This window comes from Haliotis cracherodii, unplaced genomic scaffold (assembly GCF_022045235.1).
Source record: "Haliotis cracherodii isolate W230 unplaced genomic scaffold, xgHalCrac1.p SCAF_2, whole genome shotgun sequence".
In the NCBI taxonomy this organism is placed as follows: Eukaryota; Metazoa; Mollusca; class Gastropoda; order Lepetellida; family Haliotidae; genus Haliotis; species Haliotis cracherodii.
Window position 1 is genome coordinate 18,878,470 of NW_027266275.1, and position 12,978 is coordinate 18,891,447.

The following is a 12,978-nucleotide window of genomic DNA, read 5'->3' on the forward strand; positions in this document are numbered from 1 at the left end:
AATGTTTAAAAAGGCAGCCAGTGTTTCCGTTGTATTGTCAGAAAACAATGAATCCAACACAGAAAAACACTAGACAAAGAACGTAATATTTACAATCAATAAATGATAAACCTCTTCAAACTGTATAATGTATTTTTCTTAGGTATTAACCATGCCTAACTCGTTATGATATTGACCTCTGCATAAGTGTGAAGATTCAAACAATAGTTATTAATAGACCCATCGCATACTTTGGTCTTTGCTTATACTATAATGATTGTAACGTCTCGATAATATATATAATGCATAACTTCGGGACATTCTCCCACATTAAGCTGACATGCCTTGATATAAAAGAAAAACTGTTCAACCAAACTGTTATGTTGAAATTTGCCTATCCAAAACATCTATATGAGCGCCGACAGGACATAAGTTCACTTCTTACAGGAAACAGGTTAGCTGAAACTCATTTTAGAGGAAACCAGATGGGTGGCAAGGAAACAACATTCACTTGACATGCACTGATATATCTCTTGCAAAATTCAAACAAAGATCATGAGGCACGAATGGGAATTTCAACAGCATTGCTATGTTAATTGTTCTCTTCGTTCTCTGATGTTTCATGAGTCGCTAACTCCAAGAAATATGAGTTTCAGCATCAGTTCTGACATAGGCCTGTTATCTGTCACTAGGTGAATGCTGCTTATTTGTTTTCGTTGAATAAACTTTTTACTTATTGCATAATGCTTGTACAAAAACACATGCATGTATGTTTTAAGTGACTTCTAAATGTACTGCTTGACAGGATGATACATCATGAAGTTTTGTTCAACAATAGCAGCCGTGGCATCTTCCGATAGTGTTATAGATGGACGATGCCCTTTGAAAACATATCAAGTTTTGAGTATTTATTGTTGACAGTTGTTGCTCTTATAAACACACTCTCGCTATCAAAACTGATTAAGGTTCCAGGTATGAATTATTGAACATGTATGCTGTTCTTATTCGAGACATTATATGACGCGGAAATAAAACATATTAAAATCTCAGCAAATGTACGTAAAAATTAAACTGTATTTATGAAGTATGTGTCGAAACTAAACTGCTCAACTCACTTGCACGTTTAAAACAATGAATTACGATCATGGACTTGGACTAGCAGAGGTGTAACGGCCATGATATTCACCGATTTTCAACACAAAAGCAACTTCAGTACGTAACTCAGTATAACCAGTTATCATCAATAACAACTGAAATAGTTCCACCAATTCTCTCCATGTTGACTATAAAATAGTATTGACTTCGCTATATACCAGAAGGTCAAACTGCCTATTTTTCATCGTCTGAGGTATACTGGTATATTTCTACACCCTGTGAAGTTGTATGCTTTGGCGATCCAAACAGGAAAATGCTGTTTCAATGCTTGTGTTATATGCTTCGTGAGAGGGCTCATATCATCCCACAAGCCCAAAATGGATATCTGTCTATGTTCCCTGTGGTATCTTGCCTACACAGGTTGACCTAATTCTCGAATCAGTTTAATTCGACCAAGTCAAGGCCATGCAAATCGGATTGTGGTTAGAAATCAACAGGTCCCCCGGAACATAATAGCCCATGTGAAAGGGCTAGATTGACTACTGTAAGCGTGCACGAGCTCACAACCGCAGTAGCGGCATGATATAACTGCCACAGGGAATATGAAGGTATTGATTTAACACATACACAAAATTGCACGAATAGTGTATTTTGAAATGGATCTTCACGATGTCAAAGTTGTATTCTGATAACTCCAAGTTTCATATTAATATCAGCGTCTTGCTATTACACTATCCACACAATATATGATGATGTGAATGTGTATCTAACGCATAATGACAAATTAATGTACATGGCTCTGCGTGTATGGTAAAAAGAGACTGATATATATTAGGTACAATTAATAAGAAATCGAAGCGTTCTAGTCGCCATGGAAAATCGGTTTATATGTTCAATTATTCTCAATGTTCATGAAGAGGGATCTAATGAAAGAAAGAGCAGCCCTCAAATCAGGCCCGACCTCATGCAGACTTAGACTGTGAACGGTGCGTTGCGACTGTGACTTGTAAGTCTCCAATGATCAATTGATTCAATTTAGTCCTTCAGAACAGTGCGGCCAGGGATTAATGACAAGAGCGGGCCTTTGACCGACAGTAAGGAAGCCTTCTTCAAAGCATCGTTATTGCTGATTTAAGAAGACATAGCGTCTGTACTTGTGATGTTTAAACAGAAGGTGAGGTCTTTGTAGGTGAACCTGAAACGTTTTGATATATTTGCGCAATTGGAATGTTACCGTTTGCAGCAAGAGAAGACGTGACTAGTGATTCAAAGCAGTAATTCCATCGGTGTGTTAATATTTCCAATCGCAGGCATCATTCGGTAAAGGAGCAAGAACTGCTATGTTCAACACACCAACAGTTGCGTTATGGACATATATTTAAAGATTTTACGGACAAATATCTGTTGGCACCGACTGTTACAATAACCATGACAACGTCTCGTATTTTGATATGTGTTCGTGGGCATGCACGTGCATATGGTATTGTGTGTTATAAAGATGTGGTCCAGTCGAAAATATAGATCACTGAACACTCTGGTTGAAAGCTCCAGTCTAGATCTAGACAAGGTGTTTGGCGCCATTTGGGAAACTGAAACAAGCCGATTGATCTGCATCATAAAATTTCAGATACCAGATGAAGACAGTGGTGTTGGAAAGACCCACTAGGTCTGCCTTTTGACCTAAGTAATATAACCCTTTATAATTAAAGAGGACAATAGTTCCAGTCATGGACGTGACGTAAAGTAATAAGTCAAGGGCTTTAAACTAAGGCATCGTCTTAGTTTCAATATTATTTCTTAATAGAATGATGTGCATCCGAAAAATCATTGTACACTACCGACCCAGAAAATATTCCAGGACAACATACTTTAGGTCCCTGGTATTTGTTACTTGTCATAACAACCGACTAATGAGGATTAGAGGGTTCCAATAGATGGCCTCTCTGCATGTGTGTCATCGTGGTCCGGCCATGTTGTTAACTACAACTTCCACCCACTCAACCCAGTTTCGTGAATATTATGGGAAGTTGCGGTGTTATTCACTACTACAACGCTTTACGTAAATTGGCGTTGACAGAAAAACAAAGCTGGTATTCTATTACTTACTTTCTTACTTATTAACATGATTGTGCTTGTGACGGGTGCCACCTTTGGGGCCGGACACGGTCACCTTTGCGAGAACACATGACAGTGATTCATAAACACATGGGGGCATGGGTGGCCCAGTCGTCTAAGGTGCCGCGATTCGCTGTGCAGAGTTGCGTCCCTTGGGGACGCCAGAAACCTATGATTGTGGGCTCGAATCCCGGTTCGCCACGATTATGTTTCTAGCTTTGTCAGGTTTTCACTGAAGTGGTAAACGTCTGAGACCTGCATCACTTCGGGCTTTCTTCCCACATTAAGCTGACACGCCGTGATATAACTGTAATACTGTTAAAAGCGGCGTTAAACCCAACTCACTCACTCACTCACTCATAAAAACATGCTTATGACATTGTCGGAATCGTACAATGGAAATGGTTTTGTCGCTTTTATTTAAAGTAATCTTGCAAAAACTAGCTTTAAGCTGAAGGTGTTGATTAGAGTGTTGCACGGTGACAGTGTCAGGAAATAGCTCTTAATGGTTTGGTCCTGTACCCGTGACTGGTACCCCATTTGTTAAATATGTTGTGTGTCTTAAGACATATAATCGACCATAATGCTTCTGTGATCGGGTACTCGCATTGATTTGTAGGATGGGATGGTATCGAATGTCAACTTTCTGGAGTCTAACATGTAGCATGGCTTGTTTACCCCCTAGGGAGTTTAGTAATGGAATTGAAGTGCTAAAAGACCTATTGACAGTAAGCTAAATATGATATGCACACTGAGCTATGCTTCTTTTGTATTGTATGGCGCTAAATCAAAGGAACATTTGATTTATTGTTATTTGTTTAAGAGTACATAGCGTTTTAGATACGCAAGTATGATCATAACTTCACTGATGTCATATAAAGTTAATTTGAGAAACACAATCGATGAAATCTGTTGGACTCCAGCACGCAGTCTTGATTTATTATCATGTTTGGCCGTTTTGGCATTTCATTGTGCGTAATAATAACGTAGAAGATGGCGATGAGGTTATTTTCATCTTTATCATAAAGTAAACAACAATCCATAACCAGCATTTATCTCTTACGCAAAATGTGACATGCCTTTGCATGTATTTGTGACGGGTGCCACATGAACAGGATACGCTCACCCTTTCGGGAACACCTGGCAAAACCACTATTTACTAGTGATTCATAAACACCTGCTTATGGTATAGTCTTAGTCCTACAATGAACTTTAGTAGAGATTTCTTTTGATTATGGAAATAGTTGTTATTGCTTGATTTATATTTTACACACTAAAACCTAAAGGTAAATAGGAAAAAGAACAATGCAAGAACATAGCCAGTTTCGATTGTCCACAGAAACAGATTCCATTGGGCTAAGAGTCACAATAGCTGTGAAAACTATATGAATGGATCCCTGAAAATCAATGATGACACCTGGGTCCTCCTGCACAAAGCAATCTTAGCACTACGACGATAGTCACTCCTATACCATAACCTATCCTTACTACAGTCGTAACCCTGAGGTCACTTCGTGAAAATGGGCACAGGTGTTCGTGCAAATTATGACAATGTCCTGCCCCATCGGTAGAAACAACACACATGTGTAATACCCCACAAATGAAACGTTCTTGGAGTGAGTGAGTGTGGTTTTATGATGTTTTTAGCAATATTCCAGCAAAATCACGACTGGGGACACCAGAAATGGGCTTCACAAAACGTGCTTGGATTAATTATCAATATGGAAGTGAATTACAGAATATCGATTTGATCCATGACGAAGTATGATGAGGGAACTGACACATATTTCATTTACATCTACCTGGAAGAATGATCAGACAATTCTCATACATGTATCTGACGTGTTCATTTATCATAAACCTATTATCAGTATGATGCATATTGAAGGGACGTGGAGGGATGTATTGGGAACCTGATCACACCTAGGTCCAGATGTTGATTAAAGACGTCTTGTAGTTCCGTCAGGAACATGTCACTATGATGTCTATTTTTATATATGAACGAATAACAGCTTTCTTTGGTTATATCTCCGCCATTTTATCGTACAAGTGTGCATGGGTTAGGAGTGAAAACATGCCCTTTATGTACACACGCTTTGAGATCAGCGTTAAAATGTGTGTATGTGCATGTCTGTGTGCGTGTATGTGTGCATGCATGTGTGTGTGTGCATGCATGCGCGCATCTAACCAGTACTTGTTTAATCCTCTTAATACCGAGCGCCAGGCAAAGATAGAGCAATTACCGTCTGTTGACATCTTTTGGTAAGACGCGATCTGTGATCGAAACACCCAGCTTCCGCTGTCAAGGCAGACGCTCTATCCAGTAGAACACGTAGGCTTTCGCATGTCTACTAGGACTTATAGTGAGTGGTAAGGTATGTAATGATTATACACGGAGCTTGGCAATGCAGGTAATGATTAGTTTTGATGTATTATTTATCTACCATATGGTTTACAAAACTGCTATGTTGAGAATGCTTGTATTAATCATGTTCGTTGCAACATTTAACACGATGCATTGTGGCATTTATATTCACTGTCAAATATCAAAGTGTGTATGCGATGTATTAACTATGATAATTTCTTGTACGGATTGCAAACACTGGCAAAATGTCTTAGTTAACTCACTTCTCATAGAAAACGCTCCAATGCAGAGGCCAGGTATTTAAGAAGCACGCTTCGGGTCTCATCGACTAACAAAAGTGTTTTCTTCTATTATTTGCACATACAATGTATAGGAAATTATACTGAACCGCAAAAGAAACGTCATCATAAATAGATATATGAGTAACCTTATTTGCCCAAACACTGTTAATATATTTTGAGACATATTAAAAAGATGAAACTTGGCAAAACTGATCATCATGGTTGAAATTAAAGTGTCAAATGTTCTTAAAGTGGAACACGACACTAGCCTGAAAAGTAGTAGAGAAAATGGCATCACAAGTCAGTATCTCATGTGTCCGCCATGTGCATTGACGACTGCCGTGCAACGTCGATACATGGAATGGATGAGGCGGTTGATGAAGGCCATAGGCACTCTGAGGAACGCCTGACGTAGTTCAGCTGCAGTTGTCGGCCTTGGTCGGACGTCATTCAGCCGTCTTTGAATCTCGTCCCACAGGTGCTCAATGGGATTTAGATCGGGACTGGGGGCAGGTCACTGCATGGTTCTGATGCCATTCTGCTGGAGGAAGTCTCTGGCTGCTCTCTCAAGACTTGATCAATGTACCGTGCTGTTGTGACACCATTGCCTCTCCCTGGACCGATGTTCTGGAAGACCACAGGGCCGACCCTCTGTGCAAGACCAATTCCATCCCACACCATGATGCTCGGTCCAATCCACGAATCTCACAACAACACAAGCATCCGAATAATGTTCCCCACGTCGTCGCCAGACTCACTCTGTCATCTGCTGTTGAGATACAGTAACGGCTCTCGTCTCAGAAGAGGACTCTTCTCCACTACTGGTGGCGCCAATGGTGGTGTTGTTGCCCCCTGAAGACGGTCCCGGCGATAACGTGGTGTCAGAATGGGTCCTCGGTGTGGCCTGTGACAGTGGAGGTGTTCGCTCGTGTGTCCCCATGGTCTGTCGAGCAGTTTCTGCAGCAGTAACAAAGCGATCTTGAAGATGCTGTCGCACAATCGTACGATCCTGACGTCGGGTGGTGACCCTTGGTCTTCCACTACGTGGTCGGTCATCTGTAGTGTTGGTGGCCTGTTACCGTATGGCCCTTACGTGGACTTGAAATGCATTGGCTACTTGCCGGTCGTTTGTCCAAGTTAATCGCCCAAAGGCGGGTTGTCGCTGATTTCTTGTCAATCTTGGCATGTGGTAGCAATTCAATAACGAATGAATGTTATCCGATCTGGGTGGATTTTTATAGGGCAAGAAATGGGGGAACACATGTGCTTTTCAATTTGCACGGAACACACGTGCATCGGGTTACCATGGCCGTTGCCGTAATGCGTTTGGGCGATCGGTTTTATTGTCATCTGCTTTGTTTTTTATTATCAAATTTCATTTTTCCGGACAAGGTAATGTTAAATTTCAGAATCAATCTGCAAACTTAGTCCGACAAGAGGCTTGTATGACAAGTGGCCTCACCAATATGACATTGAATATGTTCCTCTTACCAATTGTGGTAATTTCCGTCATGAAAGTCAAGTGCTTTGAAAGAAAAAAATACATACATGTTCAACACTAAATTCACTGATGTCACAATAGAAACATATTTTACTAATACCAAAATTAAGTCAGTAAAAAATAGTACCAATGGTTCAATGGGATCTTTACATTACACTCTATCATGTGTTTTATTCAATAATTTCCCACTAATGTGGAATACGAAATGATAAAATCGACCAACCAATTTCCATAATCAAAAGAAATCTCTGCTAAAAGTACAGTCTGTTGTACGATTCCGACAACATTATCTGCATGTTTTCAACAATCACTATCAATTAGTGATGATACATTGTAGGTGTTTGTAAAAAAGTGAATGTATCTTGTCCCACCGTAATCCCATTTACTGAAGTTCATAGTCCACGAAGCAATAGAAGATAACAAGAGACATTTCCATCAATGATATTATGTCGAGTATGCCTATTGCTCGCGACAGTTCTAATTAGCAAATGGATATTGTAATTTCACCGTATTTAATTACCCAAGTCCTGATATAACCTATGTGTCTCCTTGACCTCCATCCAAGTCCAAAAGTGGGAGCAAGGTCCCGCACAAGGACATTACAGGATATTACTCGACAATCATAGTTATTTCGTTCATGTGCCGAACTGAATTCATCATATACCCTTTGGGTATTACCTGATATCCAACTCATCGTCCTGGTAGACCCTATCTAATAATGATGCACTAATCCTATCACGTTGTTCCCTATATTAAACACAATTAAATACACGGGAGACGGGAGAAACCTCATGGGAAAATATTTGTGTCATTCTGAGGAAAAACAGCCAGTCAGTGTTTTATGATGTTCCACACAGTCATATGTATTTAATTTGTTGGTTACCAAGCCACGTTGGTATCATTGGTAACACAATGGCTGATGCTGCTGCAAAGGCAGCACTCAACAAATCTGTGACACCACTTCTTATTCCATACACTGATTATAAACCCGTGATTAGATCTTACATCCGTGATCTAATGCAAAAGAAGTGGGACACCCAAGTAGGTATCAATAAATTACATGAAATTAAACCAACTATCGGTTACACCTACTTGGGCTGTCAGTCCAGATTTGAAGAGGTCATAATGCGACGATGTCGTATTGGCCACAGCAGATATACACATGAGCATATATTAAAAGGTGAGGATCCTCCGTTTTGTGTCCCTTGTGATGAAAGAATCACGGTCAAGCATGTCCTGCTTGACTGCATTGATTTTTCCATCACAAGGGATAAATATTATAGTGTCAAAACAGTCAAGGACCTTTTTAGTCAAGTTAATTCTCATTTAGTATTGCACTTTTTAAAGGAAATTGATTTAATCCATAAATTTTGATGTACGTAATATGTTTTTATATATTGGTAGTGCTAATATATAACTTAGATTGTTAGTGGCTGTACCCTCGAAGGGGGTTGAAGTAGCGTAAAATTATTGTCCCCCTAAGAGGGTATGTCAGTCCCACATCATTCAATGTATTGTTATGCATACCAGAATTTTAGAACGTAGTATTTTTGTCATTTTAATCTAAGGCTTAACTGGTAAACTATCGCCAGTGACTGAAGGGATGATATAGATCCAGCCAGGGCCCGTGCAGGAAGCAAAGGCACTGTAAGTCCCCATGGTCCCTGGTATGGTGATCTCCCTTTAGTTACTGACGATCTCTAGCCCATTTTTATATTGTGTTGTTAATTCTTTCTGCTTTTATATGTTCCTCAACTAGTTTTAATACACTCTGTGATATTCTAGTTATTGTACTGTCCTTTGCTGACAGTTTTTTTATAAAGTATATATACTTATATGTTATTAATGTATTAATTCTCGTCACGATATGGCTGAAATATTGCCGATGTGACGTTAAATATTAACTCACTCACTCACTCACTCATATGTATTTAAAGAAGGCCTACGCTCGGGGAAACTGACACTTCAAGCAAATCTGATTCAAGCCGTTCAAACACTCTTTATGGACTATAAGACTGATTCCATCTGAATGTATTGACACAATTGCAAGTCAACGAAATAATCCTCACCGCCATCTGGGCGTTGTTTGAATAGAATGATACTATCCAATAAACATGTGATTATGACCATCTGACAAAGTGGACAACATGTTGTTACGGAGGGTGGCTGACCCTAACTTAGGAGGATGTAAAGTACACCCTCAACAGTTTGTATGAATTAATTACAATACTTTCCATGCTTGCAGGCTGCTATAGACAAAAAGGAAGCATTTTTTGGCACGCATATGTTGATGAAAATGGACAAAAGTGGTTATTATTAAGTATGTCTAACCGAAAGGGTTAAATCCATCAGCCAACCATTAGGACATGGTGCCAACTCTAGGGGACGATGCACCTTCCTTACCCTATTAATGAGTTCAGGAGGGGAAGAGACAGCCCGACGATGATCCCCGATCAGGGAGACCTTGAACTGACACCATAGAGGAAAATGTTGATAAAATACCTGATGTGATTATGGATATTCGACGACTTACGACACACCACATGACATATGCGGTAGGCATCTCTCATGAGAGAGTTGTGAACATTCTGAGGAATAGACCGGTCATGACGAAGCTTTCAGAACGTTAAATTCCATGGCTTCAGGCGCTCTAGGTTCATCATCTCTCGTAAAAAGGACGTCGTTTTGAAGCAAAGCCAGCTGACTTTGTTGAGCGATTTGTAACCATCAAAGTAGTGGAAACATCTAACGTCTCTGAGTCCTAAGGAGGAAAAATATGTTCCATCAGGTGCCAACGTAATCGGTTCCAAATGAATTAGTGTTGTGGACAACCTCCAGAATGTCAGACCCTTAATAGCCAATATTGTGCTAATTTGTTCAGGCATTGCACGAGCATGAAAAGGTTAAAGAATAAAGGCTTTACCAGTACATGGCACCTTTGTACAAGTCTTAAGCTCCCATAGCTTTAAACCCATTGAACAACCTCCGTATTCACCAGATTTGACACCGTCACATTGATTTCCAACTCTTCACACATTTGAAGAAAGACCTGTCTGGCAAACACTATGCAAATGATGATGACGTCATTTCTGCGGTGAAGGGCCGATTACACTCCAGGAGGAATCTTTCTGCACGGTGGATTCAGGCACTCACGCATCGTTTGCAGAAGTGTGTGGACCTCGTATGGTACCAGGGGTAAACTGGTAGTCTAGATCACATACTTTGAGTACCCCCCTGACAAGGTTACTCAATCCCAAAATGTACAAGAATCTGTACTTTACCAAGAAAGTGTTATCCCAAATATAACATTTGTTACAGGGTTCATGCTGGTGTGGCAGGTGTGGGTTCGAATCCCGGAGGGGACTCCACCCCCAAAAGTACAAGAATCTGTACTTTACCAAGAAAGTGTTATCCCAAATATAACATTTGTTACAGGGTTCATGCTGCTTGTAGGAGTAGGACGTCTTCTTAACCTTCAGGTCCTACCATGCTTTGTGTTCCCCGCCTTAATCACCGGTTTGATCATACTTGACTGGACCAACTCGTTACTTTGCGCAGGTGATAATATTCGATAAGGAATTGGGTTCGAATAACAGACAATCGGGCATTCCTTGTGTTTGTAAATGAGTTTTAATACGGATAAAGATCCGAAATTCCTGTGACCGAACATATCAGATACTTCACTTAAAGCGCTGGCTCTTATCTTGAATTATCCTACTAGAATTTTATGATGGATGTCTTTCATTGAAATGATCCCATGATACATTGTAAAGGACGTCATATTTGAATAACATAATAATGTTAACACTGAGAAAGCATGATTAAGAGATTTTCACGCTCAGATATTCATGTATTCATGTTGCTATACATCATTTGACGATCATGAAAAAACATACCTTATTACTTTGAACTGCTGCTTTGGTCGGATTTGAAATTTCAGAACAAAATGTAAATAATTACAACCCATGTGACTTTTGATGTTTTTTATTATATATTCCCCGTATTTCGAAGTGAAAATGTCTTCTTCATCAATGATTCTTGTACATGTACATGTATAATGTAATGTATAATTACGAAAGTAATGATTTTAAGGTAGCTATCGCTCAGGTGCATAATTGCAATACCGTAGCGTTGCATCTTATCACAATGAAATTAAACATCATGAACAGCAGGTGATGCACGTGCACGCAGAAACTAAAGTGCGTGCGCCCAAAGGGAAACTCACAATCACTTATGCTTTGTTTGTTTGTTTGTTGTTTCACGCCAATATTCCAGCTACACGACGGCAGTCTGTAAATAATTGAGTCTGGACCGGACAATCCAGTGATTGACACCCACGAGCATCGATTCACGCAATTGGGATACGATGACATGCATCAAACCAAGTCAGCGAGCCTGACCACCCGATCATATCAGTTACCTTTTCCTACAAGCAGAGTCGGATCTTCACGGATTTCAATCACTAATGCAATTAAGCTTAGCACACGCTTAAACATGCCTCCGATAGTATCTCGATGAACAGACAAAATGGCAAATTGTTGGTTGGACAGAGGGGGAACATAAATATCCCAAGTTGCCTGAATGTTTGGCAAATCAAAAAGTGTAACCGCCCCAGTGGCCTGGTGGTAGAGCGTTCGCCCGGAGAGCGGAAGGTCCGGGGTTCGATCCCCGACCGCGTCATACCAAAAGACGTTAAAAGATGGTACTTGTTGTTACCCTGTCTGGCGCTCGGCATTAAAGGGCTAAAACAAGGAATGGTGGTCGGCTCGGAGTAAGTATACTGTGTCTGAGTGGGGTATTCATGTTAAACTGCGGCATGGTATCTCAGTGAGCTAGCACTATAAATCGGTATAAGTCCGGACTAGTAAAAGCAGCCACACACACACACACACACACACACACACACACACACACACACACACGTGCATGCACGTCGCTTTATAAGTGCAATATTCTTGGACGCGACGTTAAACCCCATTTCATCTCACCTCACCAAAAAGTGTAATTTCCCGGCTGTGGGACCAGTCAGTAAAACGGGTGGGGTTAATACTTACATACTTTTGTATGTGCATATGCAAGTATGCATGTGTTTGCATCTTTTAGAGAATTAAACGGACCTTACTTAGGTAACACTGGAATAACATGGCTTTGCCCAGAACCTGCTTACCCTTTTCGCGAACACCTGGTGCCATCACTGATTTTTAGCGATCTATATATTTCTCTACGCTATTTAACATTTCACGCCCAATGGAATCTGTTCCGGTAGGTAATCGAAACTGATTATTCTCTGGCGTTGACGTTGAAGAGTAACATACAGCGTCAAGTAATTGACCGACGTGCAACGACATATTTGTGTCGATTTATCAGGAGCTGTTGATGAAGTCAGCGACATTAGAAGTCACCAATACAAAGATTAATTTATAACAAAACTAAGAACTGTCTTTTAAAAAGGACGTCATCAAGGCCAGCATCCACTTCCAGCAGCTAATATGTTTTCGTATACGACTCCAGATAATAACATCCCTGTTGAAAATGTTTGTAGCAGATAAAGATAACCCCATCGATAATATTTTTAATTGAAATAGACTTATTTGTGTAAAGGATTTTCCTGGTTATTGTAATGTCATTCTACACCTGTGAAA